The 14288-nt window shown below is 42.5% G+C and overlaps 1 protein-coding gene across 1 annotated transcript in view; it reads left to right on the forward strand.

Annotated features, from left to right (window-relative positions):
- Positions 1-2563: 2563 nt before the first annotated feature.
- The window catches only part of DENND2B (DENN domain containing 2B), a 146626-nt gene continuing 134901 nt past the window's right edge, over positions 2564-14288 (forward strand). The window contains exon 1 of the mRNA XM_032427015.1: positions 2564-2600. The gene's annotated coding sequence lies outside the window, so the exon portion shown is untranslated. The remainder of the gene's footprint in view (positions 2601-14288) is intronic.

Consider the following 14288-nt stretch of genomic DNA (forward strand, 5'->3'; position numbering starts at 1 on the left):
TTGTTTTTTATTTTATTATTTTTTAAAGATTTTAGGGGTGCCTGGGTAGCTCAGCCAGTTAAGCGGCTGCCTTCGGCTTGGGTCGTGATCTCAGGGTCCTGGGATTGAGCCCCATGTCGGGCTCCCTGCTCGGCGGACGGAGAGCCTGCTTCTCCCTTTCTCTCTGCCTGCCATTCTCCCTGCCGCTCTGCCTACTTGTGCTCTCTCTTTCTCTGTCAAATAAATAAGTAGAATCTTAAAAAAAAAGATTTTATTTATTTATTTGAGAGAGAGTGAGAGAGCGCACAAGCAGGGTGAAGGGCAGAGGGAGAAGCAGATTCCCCACTGAGCAGGGAGCCCGATGCGGGGCTCGATTCCAGGACGCTGGGATCGTGACCTGAGCTGAAGGCAGACACTTAACGACTGAGCCACCCAGGCGCCCTGTATTTAGAAAATTTAAGGGATGTTAATTTGCTTTCTGAAAGAGCAAATCTACTTAAGGTTTTTCTTAAGGAGTAAAAAAGTTCTATGCATAATTTGCAATAGCACTGGCCAAGAAAAGGGGTGACTGCATCTTGTTATTGCCCTCCTACATTGCGTTAGGGCGCATAAGAGGCAGTGGCTGCTAGAGGTGAATGAAAACTTGTTACTGTCCTGGCTCTGCCTGAAGAAAACCTCCATGCTTTCTTTTGAGTTGGCTTTCTTTACAGATGTCACTCACTAGAAACCTCCATGCTTTCTTTTGAGTTGGCTTTCTTTACAGATGTCACTAGAAAAACAGGATTTTGATAGAAATTTTAATAGTTTTGCGAGTGGGAAACTTAAGAACCTCCTTCCAGAGCTTAGGGAGCTGCAGGTGGAATTTGCCTGGAACATTATTAAATTCTGTGGCTTGTGTTCCCTAAGGATTCTTCTGCATGAGTTCTCTTGTTGCTTGTGGAGGACAGAACCACCCTAACTGGAGACTGAAGATTGGAGAAGGCTAAGTCCATCCATATATGTTGGTCTCCTGAAGGGCTCAAGTGTTTCACTGAATTAGAGGAGAAACTTGCTGCTAGATTTTGAATTTGGAGTAGACCTTGTTCTGATTTACCCTGTTTCAGGTTTTCACCTGTATTTTCCAGTGTGCCTCAACAACAAAAGTCTTGGGTTTTCCTAATGGAGAACCAATTCACTTTACCAAGTACTGATTATTTTTCACTCACAGACAGCTGTGTCACACTGTCTATAAGACCTTCTGCTAGAAAGGCCAAACGTATCTTCTGGCACCACTATTACTAAGATGAAGGGTTAGTACTAGTAATTTATGTTATTATCTTTTTTGAGCAAAGGAACAATAGACTTTATCAGTTTGTTTCTTGCCATTATTTCTATTCTATCATGAGCAAATTCAGTTATTTCCAGGATATATCTTAAAATCACCATTATTTTTGATGCTTGTCCTGCAGCTTAGTAAGTCCCTCTTTAGGATATATGACAATTGAATTGGCTTGGGCTTTGAAACATGGCTCGGCCTTATGGTGTGTTTATGTTCATTCATGCACATTTGCTCCTTCAAATTGTAACTAGGTTTGTAAAAGTCAATTTTATGCATTACAATATCAAGGTCTATTTATAGTGATTTATGGGATGAGAAATTGGGTTACATGACTTCCTAACATCCCACCAAGTATGTACGGCTTTGGATTTTAAGTGGTTTTCGTTTTTCTTTTCCAAGTGGATTGTCACACTGAGTTAACAATGTCTTTCAGAATTCCACTAATAAATCACAGATTCTCACTGCTAGTATTCCATTGCTTATTTAATGACACCCTATTCTAGTTTTGGGTTTTGCAAGCTCAATGGAGTACTTAAAATCTCTGAATGCCCTCTGAACTTTAGGTTCAGATCAGACTCCTTGGAGCCCTAGTGCTTTCAGAGTTTCTCGGCCACTGCTGCAGTTCCAAATGTAGCTTCTTGTCATGTCTTTTTGGGTTTTGCAGGGCTCCCCCAGGCCAAGGCCTGGGAGAACGGAAAGAGCTCATCGGTTTGTTTGAAGGCAGGCAAACTGTACAGGCAGCTTTTCCCAGACTCTCCCAACTCCGGCTTTTCATGCATACCAGCAGAGCCGCTTTTTTCCTCCAGTGATTGAAACCATCTGGACTGCAGGGGGGTCACGTGTGTATGAGAAAATGACATAAAGTTTCAGACCCCCTTGTGCTTTGCTACAGATCCAGACAATTCTTGTTCGGTTGGTGCCGAGGTGAGGGCTGACCAGTTTGAGGGCCAACTCCTCATCCTGCCTCCCACCCCCATTTTCCCAGCCCCGGTTCCCCCTACCCCCTAACTCCGTACTCCTAGCGCGGTTTTCTTGTTCCCTCCAGTGCCTCGGAGCACACCCCTCCACCGGGTTCCAGTAGCCCACCCTCTCCATCTCGGGTGGAGGCACACCTCCTCCACGCCCCCCTCCACTCAAATCCGTGCTCCCTCCCATCTCTCTCCCTCCAGCCGGGCCACAGCCCCGGGCGCGGATGCCTGCCCGACCACCGCCCTCTCTCCCGGAGCGGCTCCTCCTCCGGGCTGCACGGCTCCAGACAAGCCCTCATCATTGCGAGCGACCAGGCTGGCTGGGGAGCTCAGAGGTAAGTGCGTCCAGCCGCCGCCCCGGCTTTCCCAGCCGGTCTGTGTGTGTGTGTGTGTGTGGGGGGGGGGTTGGAGGAAGGGAGGGTTGCCCGTGCCCTTATTCCAGGAGGGGCGCCGGTTCCGCTCTGCCGCGCCCTGCCCGCCGCTGCAGTCCTAGTCCTTTCCCCGCTATTCACCGCTCCTAGCCCCGGCCGAGTTCCAGCTCCGTGAGTATTCGCGCCGGGCGCCCACACTCGGGGGGCCTCTGCAGGCTCAGAGGAGCAGGGCGGAGGGGCAGCTCCGCGGGGCTGGTGGGGACTGCCCTCCGGGCGGTCGGTCGGGGCAGGCTCTGCTTTCCGGCGGGGCTGGGGCCACGCAGTTGGGGGTGGGGAGCCGCGAGACCAGGGTCTGGGGAAGTGCGGAGCTGCGGTGCGCAGAGGAGACTGCTGGCAGTCCCGGCGGGCCTGGGAGTGGGCTCGGCACGCCGCCCCGTCCCCTGGACTCGCCCAGGCTGCACTGCTGTGGCTGTCGAGCCCTTACCTGGAGCTGTGGTAGCTTGTATGCAGGCTCCTTGAGGGACACACACACACACACACACACACACACACACACACGGAACTCAAACAAAGGAAAATTAACTTTGCACTCTATCACTTCAACAAATTAAACTGCGACTATTGATGAATGATTAGCTTTCCTTTTTTGCCCTTCTCCTAAAGTGCACTAAGTATTAAAGATGTATTTTTTAAGTGACTCAAGACTAATGGAATACACTTTAGCCAGTGTTTGTGCTACCTTATCCAAGAATTTAGTAATTTAGTAGAATTCAAGAGACTGAACATTTTCAAGTGTTTTCTACAGAGATTATTTTTCTGGGATCTTTTATATGAATGTCGTTTACAGTTACTTGAATATGAATAAAACAACTTCTTCATTTCTTCACTAAGTGAGAGAATTTGCCTTAATGCTGCCTAGTCTAGTTCTTGATTTTATCCCTATGCAGGTGTTTCTGTTGTTTAGACATCAGGGTCTTGGGAATGGGAAAGAGGTCATTATCTCATCTCTAGGACAGTGTTGAGTTATCTCTTGCATCCACACACTTGGACTGGCCATCTTGGGATAGGGCCACAAAATTAAAACCCAAGTGACTGTGTTATTTATTTATTTTTCCTCCAAGTAATATTTTCAGAAGGTGAATCCCTTCACCGATGAAAATTTTCAGAAACAGGGGTTTCTAAAGAATCAGAAATAGTTTAGGTTCCAGAAAGCTGATCAAAGGTAGAGAGACCAAATTGCTCACAGTCTGTCTCTAGTGCTGAATTAAGGACTGCACAAAGCAAGAGCTCAGGAGGAGTCTGTTGAATGCAGGGAGTGAAGTAAAGGCTTCCTGGACTCTGCTGGCTTGTCTGAGTGTTCCCCTGTGACTACGTAGATATAAGCTTCCTTTTCATTTATCCGGTAACTCTCACCCTTGGAAAAAAACTCCGCAAGATATGGGGGAGATTTGTTCAAGTGTATATGGGAAGTGGTATTCTCTTCAAAGTATTTTTTATGGATCAATTAGTGATTGGTTGAAAATTAGTAAAAACTTTGCTCTTGGGTTTGTGGGCTCATTGGAGAAAGAGGAGTGACACATAAGAGAAGAATAAAAATCTTCGATCTGTTGGCTTAGAATATAAGAATTAATTATAGAAGCTCAGAGGAGAAAAGGATTATGAGCCAGGGTGGCTTCCTAGAAGAGAAGGGATTTCAGCTGGGCCTTAAAGCAGAGTGTGGCTCTAAAACTGGTGGAGAGTTGCTGGGGAGAGTTTCCAAGAAGAGAGAGAGTAGATAATTTATTTGGATTGGAGCTGGCAAGAAAAGTAATACTTTCTGAGCGTCTTACTCTGTGCCACATGCCATGCTCTCTCTTTCATCCTCTAGTCATACGAAGTAGGTATTGTTATTCTTGTCTCAGAGAGAGGGGATTCTTGTTGTAAAGAGAGGAGATCCAAAAGATGAGTAACCTGCCCAAAATCACACAAGCAGTGAGTGGTACAGCTGGAATTCTAACTCCTGGTTGTCTTCCTCTAAAGCTTGTGCTTCCACAGCTGCCTTCAATAATGGGTAGGGGGACGTTCAGTTGAAGCGGACTGGTCAGCTTGAATTCTGGCTCAGGAGCTGGAACTTTATCCTATACACATTCTCGGGCTTTTAAAGATTTTTGAGAAAAGGAGTGATGGGCAAAGCAGTGTTTTTAAGATTAATGTGACATCAGGGTACAGCAATGTGGTATGCTTATCACAGGTAAGGTGCAAGATGTAGTTCTTAATTCAGGAGGTTAAAAAACGTGAAGGTAGCAAAGATACCTGGGTGTTTAAATTCCTGCCCCATTTAACCATAGCCTCCAATAGCTTGATTCCCAGGGTAAGAACTCATTGCACTGACCACAGGGCTGCTGGGGATCTAGAAGAGAGCTGGATCTGCCCAGGCAAACATTGAACTGGAACGTGTATGTGGAACAGCACGGCTGGCGGTTTATCCTTTATACTCCCCATGTGGGTTGCAATGCTTTGGTGAAAGTTTTTCTTTCTTTTACGACTACCCTGGGACAGAGATCAATGTTGTCATTTGTTTAAGAGCCTTTACTAGGTGGCGAAGTTGAGCTCCCAAACCAGGGCCTCTGCCCTAAAGATCTCATTTAAGTTGAGGTGTCCTTATCCCCCAATATTCCCTTGTTTCTTAAAAATGCTGAATTTTAAAATTTGGTACTGCCAAGATAAAAATGAATTGAGATTACCTTTCTTAATAAGACCAGTTAAGAGAAAATGCACATTTATTTCACTTTTTGTTATGGAGGAGCAATAGAGGCCTCTGGAGAGTTACTGTGTGGAATTTCGAAGGAATGGGAAAGCCAGGATTTAGAGATGTGCAGAGCTCTTCCTACCCCTCTGCATTTCTTACCAGTTAATTGTGTTGTTCATATACACAGCTAGGGAGCTTACAGGGCCTTTGAATACCCAAGTTTATAGCCAGACCCTTTGATTCTCTGCAGATAATGGGCTCAGGAAGGGCAGTAGTGGGTGGAGCCATTTTATTAGAATTGTCTCCCACTTTGAATACAATCTAGATGTCTGGTTCTTCCTTATGCAACCTCTAGGCCTTTTCCTCTGAACTTGTCAGTGCTCTGAAGACTTGGTTTTTAGGCAAGGAATATGAGGTAGTGGGGAAGGGGGTTCTGCAAAAAACGCAGAAAAATCAAGTTTGTCAACTAGAGAATTTTTATTTTAATTAATGCTAGAGTCAACCATAGTTTTTTGTAACCTACAAAATGTAAACCCAAAATATGATCTTAGTTCTCTGTACCCATTTTTACCTTAAAGAGTCTCTAACTGGAGAGCTTGCCCCATTGAATGGGGCTTTGATAGGTAAAATTCTCACCAGCAGCTCTAATCGTGTGAGGACGTGACCCAGTTTGGGTTTTGTATCTTAGAAGAATGTGACCTCTCAGGGCACCTGGGTGGCTCAGTCGTTAAGCGTCTGCCTTCTGCTCGGGTCATGATCCCAGGGTCCTGGGATCAAGCCCCGCATCGGGCTCCCTGCTCGCCGGGAAGCCTGCTTCTCCCTCTCCCACTCCCCTTGCTTGTGTTCCTGCTCTCGCTGTCTCTCTCTCTCTCTGTCAAATAAATAAAATCTTTAAAAAAAAAAAGAAGAATGTGACCTCTCAGTGTAGGGGATTTAGACTCCAAAGATATGGGTTAAAGTTCCAGCTTTGCCACTTTTATTTGGAAGTGTCTGGAGTTTGATGTCAGGGGGATCTCTTAGCTCAGTTATTCTAGTTCTTCTAGAGGAGGGTAATCCCCAGGTCCAGCCAGAGTTCATGCCCTGATAGTCCCTTGGTTCCTTCTCCTAATTTGTAATCTTGTGTCACCTGAAAGCCATTTTGTTTTATCTGTAGCCTGTGGTTATAGATCAGAAAGGAAAATCAGCTAGGATTTCCTCTAGAGAATGGCTAATTTCCTTATTAGTTGACCAGTGATCTTTTGGTAGGAGTTTTTGTGAGAATGCTCTTGAGGTTAGTTTTGAGAATTGGGGTCTCAAATAGTGACTTTGGCATTGCTCTTATTTAAATGTCAGAGATGTTTATTTGCATTTTTGGTTCATTGCGTACTCATAATGTTTTTATATGTGGTAAGCATTTGTTATTTTTATCATTTATTAAAGGAGTGATATAGATTTTCTAAGGTAGCTGAATGCTTAGAAAAATGTGACTGGAATATCCTTTTGGTACTCAGATATGATCTCCTAGTGTGGTAGAACCATTTGACCATTTTAACTCACTCTGCCTCCAAATATCCTTAAATCTCTCTCAAGTGATTTACTGTCTCTCAAGAGATTTCATAACCTCTCTAGGAAACATTTTCTGAGCTTTCCAGACTGATGATTACAGATTATCTCCTTGTAGTTAGCCTGAGTTTTCTTTTAGTGTTTCTTACTTTCACTGTTTTCCCATCCCTCTTCAACACACAGATGTTCACAGAATGAACAAGTTGTCTTTCAAGGACTCCAGTGGCAGCTACCAAATGTGCAGATTGCCCCTCTGGACTCATCCTTTCTTTCCCTTTGTCTGGCTAACCAAGCTGAGCACTTTGTATTTTTCTTTACACATCTCTCTTTTTAGACCTATGATTATACTTGTTGCTTTGTTTTTTGTTTTATGCAGGAAGTCAGTATCAGATATGATAGCAATTATAGCTTTCGGTGAAGAGAGCCTTTTGGAAATAAAAGTGCTTCCCCCCCCCATCAGCGTGAATCATTGTGTAATGTCTATAAACTCTGGAAATGATCTTCTAAAAAAATTATCAAAAGAATTTTGCCTAAGTCCTTTAAGAGCTTAAAAAGAATCCAGCCTTTGTAAGACTACACTAAAAGTAACAGATTAACCCAATCACGGCCTTTCTAGAAGTGTGGGAATCATTTGTTTATACCAGAATTTAGGATCCCCAAGCAAATATGATAGAATGAATCTACTAACCCTTTGTTAATAGCATAAGCAATAAAAACTTTTTTAGTGGACTCTTGTGATAAAGGGCCATAGTGCTTAGAATATGCTGAGAACCCTGATTGTCAGTGTTCTGGAAACTAACTTTAAGTGTACAGGTATAAATGTTGGTGGCTTTTTGTCTTTCTTTGGTGTAAAGTTGGGATCTTGGATGTTAATTGAGCGAAGGACAAGTTTGAATCTAGATATTTGTGGATTTCCCCCACTTCTCCCTATTCTTCCTTATCCTAAAGGCTAATTGGAGTGGAGCAGAAAGTGCCTTTCAAAAGGGAGTCAATGTCTTGGAATGTTTTGTCAGACACTTGTCTGTATTACTGTCATTCATACACTCTTTCTTGTGTTCAACATTTGTTGAATATCCACTGTGGAAAAAGCACTGGGCTAGTGCTTTCAAGTGTCTGTTCTCTCACTACTTTTTTTTTCAGTGAACATGCTTCATATTAGGTGTTTGAAGAATCAGTGAGTGGGTAAAGTTAAGAAAGTAGATGGGAAATTATTTTCGGATGTGGGTGTTGGATACCTCCTGATTGGAATGCTGCTGTTGAGAAGTGGCCATTTGTACATCACTCTGCCCTCTGGTTTAGGTGCTGCGATGATCCTTGACAAGGAGGCTGAACATGGGGGTATATTTTTTAGTGAGTGAACAGGGCCCAGTTACTTATTTCGCTGTCAGTTGTGTTAGATTACATTTTCTGTTGCCAGGAACTCCACTTAGCATAATATCCCCTGCATTCGGAAGTACCGGGTAGTTGGTAGTAAGGACTACCTGGAGAAGGTTTTCCTGAAGGTGTGGTTTGGCCATGGATGGATTCTAGGTGCTTAGACCCAAAGGGCTTCTACACAAACCAGAGTGATTCTAACACTGGGACCCAAGAGGGATGGAAGTTCTCTTAAAATGTTGTACTGGTACGGGAGGGATGTCAAAGCTTTTGTTTCTCAGTGGACTCCAGAATCTGTACACAGAGACCTAGAGATGAAGAAAACCCAGCTTACAAATGAATATTTAATACTGTATAGGGCTAGGGAGAGCATGGAAAAATGGGTTTTAAGATCAGAGGGTTCATTTGTGTCCTTAATGTCAAATTAATCAGAAATATCAGTTGTGAAGGTTTTGTTTGCTCCTTTTCCCCCACATTTGTATTTTGACAGGTCTTGAAATTGACATTGTCTTGAATTAGAATAGTATTAGGACCAAAATGTTTATACAGAAAGTGATAGTAGAGTTATGGGAGATGGGCAAAGGCCACTTTGTATCTTATTTCAAACCATTTTTAAAATCCCCACGAGTACCTCAGTGGTCAGAATTAATTTGAAATTGCTTTGCTGAGAGGTATTGGTAAAATAACATTTATCAGCTTTGGTTTATTCCTGGTTTAGATATGAGCAAGAAAGCCAATTTGGGAGCAGTATCATCTGCCCAGCCCTGCCCACATTCAAGTTGCCTACTTACTAGTTCCCATGTATTTGTCACTGTTACTGGTCCCTGAGGGCCAGGGTAGATCTCAGGATAAGAGGCTCAGACTTGGTTGAAGCCACATCAAAAGGTATGTGGCTGGCTCAGTTGGTAGAGCATTAGACTCTTAATCTCAGGGTTGTGAGTTTGAGCCCCACGTTGTGTGTAGAGATTGCTTAAAAATAATATATTTATATAAAGGGTTGGACCTGATAGGTCACCAGGGCCGTGGGTGTGGGGAGATGGGTGGATGGGACAAGGAAGAAAACTGAAGGGCATATAGTACTGTGGAAATTGAGTAAAGAAATGAAAAAGTTAGGATTCTTTTTTTCCCTCATTGACTTAGACCTTTGTTCCGTTAGAAATGCTTATCACTTGAGGTCATTTTATGAACACTCACTGTAACTAGCTGAAGGCGCTGTGATTCCTGTACATTGATGAGAAGAACCCTCCTAGATGATTCTGTGGATATGTATTTGGATTATTTCCATTTTCTTTCCCTCTTTTTCTCCTAAATTGTGATGCTATTTTTTTTTTTTTTTTAAGGAATATTCTGGCTTTAGTGTCTGGACATATTTAGGGCTATGGGGACTGGGGGTAGGGGCACTGAGTGTGACATGTTGCCAGGTATGAGAGGCTTTACGCCCAGACAAATTTCCAGGAAAGAGGGGACAGAAAAGTTTATATACAAAGTCAGAAGGGAAAATGGCATGGCATGTGGTGTAACTGCTTTGGCCCTTGTGACTGTCTCTGCTAAGATGGGGCTGATGGTTGGATTATGGAGTGGTACTGAGAATAATTTATAACCTACATCATTCCTTGAAGAAGATTTTTTTTTCTTTAAGAAAAAGCATAGTGCATTATATTAATTTTTGTTTTGAAATTTATATGACATATCCATAAGTGAGCATACAGAGAAATGAGCTTTCTTGAGAACACATAGCGCAAAAGATGAAGAGCCAGGATGTGAATCTAGACAGAGACTGAATGCCAAGCCCTTAATTGGTTCTGTATAGCCTCTAACTGGTCTTCACTCCTCTACTCCTATCCCTTTACAGTGTCTTCTCTACATAGCAACCAAAGTATTATGTCTTTCTCCTACTTCAGCCCTCATATGGAATCCCACCCATCACACTTAGAGTCCAATTGCCAAGTCCTTAAGTGCTGTAGCCTGTAGTCCTCCCACCTGCTGTCCACCGTCCTCCCCATCTCTTCTGTCACAGAGCCTTTGTCCTGTACCTGGGATACTCTTCTTGAATAGCTAGTTTGTACCCTCCTTCATTCAGGTGTCAGCTCAAATGCTTTCCCTGAGGCTTTCCCTGACCATCCTATGTAAACCGCTCTTAGTGAATCTTTAATCCTTCCTTTGTTTTTCTTCCTAAAATTATACCACGTATTTGTGTGTTTTTCCTGTTTGCTTTCACAAATAAATAAACTCCATGAGATGAGGGAGTTGGTTCATCTGTTTACTGGTATCTTTACTTTTTAGAACAGTACATGGAAAGTTTTCTTTAAATATTTGTTAAATGAGTAAGTGGTGTCATTTGCATTTGATGTTCATGTTTAACATGACTTCACTTGGATAAAAATAGCTGAGGGGAAAGGGATATATGGGTGATACATACAGGTCTGGGTCTTACTTGGTTTTACATTTATTACCAGGGCTTTGCCATAATATCTGGCCAAGAAAATGCTTAGAAAATGAGTTGAGGGGCACCTGGGTAGCTCAGTCGGTTAAGTGTCTGCCTTCGGCTCGGGTCGTGATCTCAGGGTCCTGGGATCGAGCCCCGTTTTGGGCTCCCTGCCCAGCAGGGAGTCTGCTTCTCCCTCTCTCTGTTCATGTTCTCTCTCTCTCTCTGTCTCTCTCAAATAAATAAAATCTTAAAAAAAAAGGAAAGAAAATCTGAGTTGAACGAATGCACTGTTTGATTTATTTTGGATTTCTGACAGGAGTTCAAAGAAGGGAGAAAATAGTGTGGACTGGAGTGCTGAGAGAAAATTTGTGGAGGCCTTGAAGGCAAGATTGAATTTGGTTGGGTGTATAGGAATGGTAGAGGTGGGTTTGTTATTGTTGTTTATTTTTTTTAAAGATTTATTTATTTGAGAGAGTGCACAAGTGATTGGGGGAAGGGGCAGAGGGGGAGAATCTTCAAGATGAGTCCTTGATGAGTGCAGAACCTGATCCCAGGATCCCAAGATCAGATGTCCCGTTGTTGTCTTTTAAAGCAGGAAGGACTATTAGGATGATCTAGTTCAGTCTTCTTGCTTATAAATGGGGAAACCAAACCCAGAGAAGCATAGGACTTGTCCAAAGGCACACATGGTTTTATTAGAACCATACCTGGAATTCAGGTATTTTGATTCCTAGGTTAGTTCTCTTTCCTCCATATAGTGCTGCCTTCAGAATCAAGGAGGAGCTTTGGGGGTAGGAAGTGACTAGGAATATTGAGAGCAAAGGCCCAGAGGCAGAAAAAATGTTGGCTGTGTGGGATGGAAATTAGGTCATCCTAATTTAATCAGCAAGTTTATGAAAGAGATCCATGGGAGATATAGTAGGCTGTAGAAGCTGGATAAGACCAGATCCTGGAGGATTCTTTTTTTTTTTTTTTCCCCTTAAGTAATCTCTATTCTCAATGTGGGGCTTGAAATCACAACCCGGAGATCAAGTGTTGCATGCTCTACCGACTGAGCCAGCCAGGAGCCCCAGATCCTGGAGATCTTGAGAATTATCTTGGAGACTTTAAATTTGGAATGACAGGGAGGCATGTGAAAATACTTTAAATATTGTTCTGTATTTTCTTTCCAGTGAAGGTGACCAATAATGTAGTACAGAAAATGGATTAGAATTGAAGAATACTTTGGAGTCTTGGAGGAGTTAGAAGGCCCTTATAACAATCCAGGTATTAGTATAGTTTGGGGCCTAGTAACATTTCAGTCGGTTTTGTTTTTGTTGTTGGAAATTGTGTGTTTTTGAAGATGATATATAATTTTCTGACAAGATGTGTGTACCCAGATTTCTAAGAGAGTTTGGGAATAAGAACCAGTATTTTACTTTATTCAATTTTGTATATGTTCTAAATGAAATTTTAGTATCTAAATGGCAATCCCTCTTAAGAAACCTGGGTCAGGTTAGGAAAATAGGGATAGAAGATAACACTATACTAGGTGTGAAGCTCGTGGTGGTGGGTATGGGGAAGGGCAGAAGTTGCAGATGGACAATGAATGGGAGCAGCTTCCAAGAGAGGATGTGGACCTCTCTGTCAGAGCTGCTGCATCGTGAACGTGGCTGGAGAGTTAGGAATCCAGGGACCTCAGCCTGGCACTGGATTTTTTTTTTTTTTTTTTTAAGGACATTCAGCAGAAGTAAGACCAGTCTCCTGGGCCCACAATGTTTTGGGTGGATGGGTTGTGTTGAAACCCTGGCCCATTCATGTAGTCCACATAAGTTTATTTTTTTTTTAAGATTTATTTATTTATTTGGGGGGACAGAGAGAGAGAGCGCATCCTAAGCAGACTATGCACTGAGCTCAGAGCCAAAGTGGGGTTTGATCCCACAACCCTGAGATCATGACCTGAGCTGAAACCAAAAGTTGGTCATTCAACCAACTGCCACCAGGCGCCCCATGCAGTCCACATAAGTTTTCAACTGGAACTGATGAGAATAGATTGATACAACCCTTACCAGGCCAGCATATTGGCACAGGGTATGATACTTTAAAAGTTTTTTCCATCCTCAGGAATCTTTTTCCATCTCTAAGGAAAAACTGTAAAAGTCAGTGTGCAAGTGAGAACACAGACCTTTAAATAATATCTCATATTGGATCTGAGAGTTTGGGTTGCAAAAAATCCTAGAGCATTAACATCCAACAAATACTTATTGAGCAGGACCTGTTAAACACCTCATAATGTGCTAAGTATTGGGGTTTTAATCTTTTGATCATATTGCGTCAAGTGTTATTGATATTGATATTAACATTTGGTTCTATTTCATGTTAAGTTATTTTAGCCCCCAAAGTTATATAGCTCAGTCCATAAACCCTCAGTTCAGACTGTTCACTTATGCTTGCATTCATTTGTTGACTGTTTACTATGTAAGAGGCAATATGCTGAATGCTGAGGCAGTTTTGAAGATGAACGAGGATGGGTGAGGGTCCTCAACTGGTCCGCTGGAATTTACCAGGTAGATCTGGTAGCTGTGCAGTTTCCTGGGATTCCTAGCCACGAGGAGAGTGTTTCAGCAGTGGTGCATCCCTCTTCACTTGTTCTGCCCATCCTGGGTTCTCCCCTGTCTGCCTTGCCTCTGTTCCCTAACCCTATCTTTAAATTTAAGAGAAATGAAAATTACTTCTTTGCCATTAAATTTGCAAAGTTCCATTAAGGGCAGCACTTCTCTGATGAAACCTTTAATAAAGTTTGAAATGTTTCCAGGAGAATCTCTTCTGTCTGTGTAATCCCAAAGAAAAGGCTTCTCCATGAGAACTTTCCTCCTTCCTCTGAAAGTTGCTTTGCCTACGGAGTGGACACAGGGTATGCAGTATTCAGTATTTCTCAGGCTCTTCACTTCTGCCTGCTTCATTGGCTCTCTGTGGGGATGCCAGGAGGGGCTGTTGTTTTGTTTGCTTACAGTGAATGACACAAATGAGAGGGAGGCAATCGTGCTAAATTTTCTCAACATTTGGAAAAGCAGCTGCTCAACAAAAGAGAGGCAAAAGAAGATGGATACAGAAGAGTGTTAGGTTGAGCCTTTGCATTGCCAACTGGAGTGAGGTTGTGTTCCCCTTCTTTGCTTGGCATCTGGAGCCAGCTTGTCCACTGTTTGTTTGAGATTTGCTTTACTTATTCGTGTCTGAGCTCTTAATGGAAAGTTACAAAATATAAAATAATCTTTCTCTTCAACTTTAAATTGATTCTTTTAAAAATATAATATGTGCATTGTAGTACCTTATAAAAAATTAAAAGATTCACTCCCTATCACCTAGAGAATCACCACTGTTAATATCTTAGTGCACCCTCTAATCAGTCTTTCTCTGGGCATATATATGTACATATTTGTATTCTGTTTTTAGAATAAAGCAAGATCATACATACTATTTTTCATTCTATCTTATTTTCAATTTTCTCCACTTTTCCAGGTCAGGACATTTTAATTTTAACTAATGCCCAGACCATATTTCAGATTTCCCCTATTGACCCTTAAGTATCTTTATCATTTTT

The sequence above is a fragment of the Phoca vitulina genome, unplaced genomic scaffold (assembly GCF_004348235.1).
Source record: "Phoca vitulina isolate PV1807 unplaced genomic scaffold, GSC_HSeal_1.0 scaffold36, whole genome shotgun sequence".
Lineage (NCBI taxonomy): Eukaryota > Metazoa > Chordata > Mammalia > Carnivora > Phocidae > Phoca > Phoca vitulina.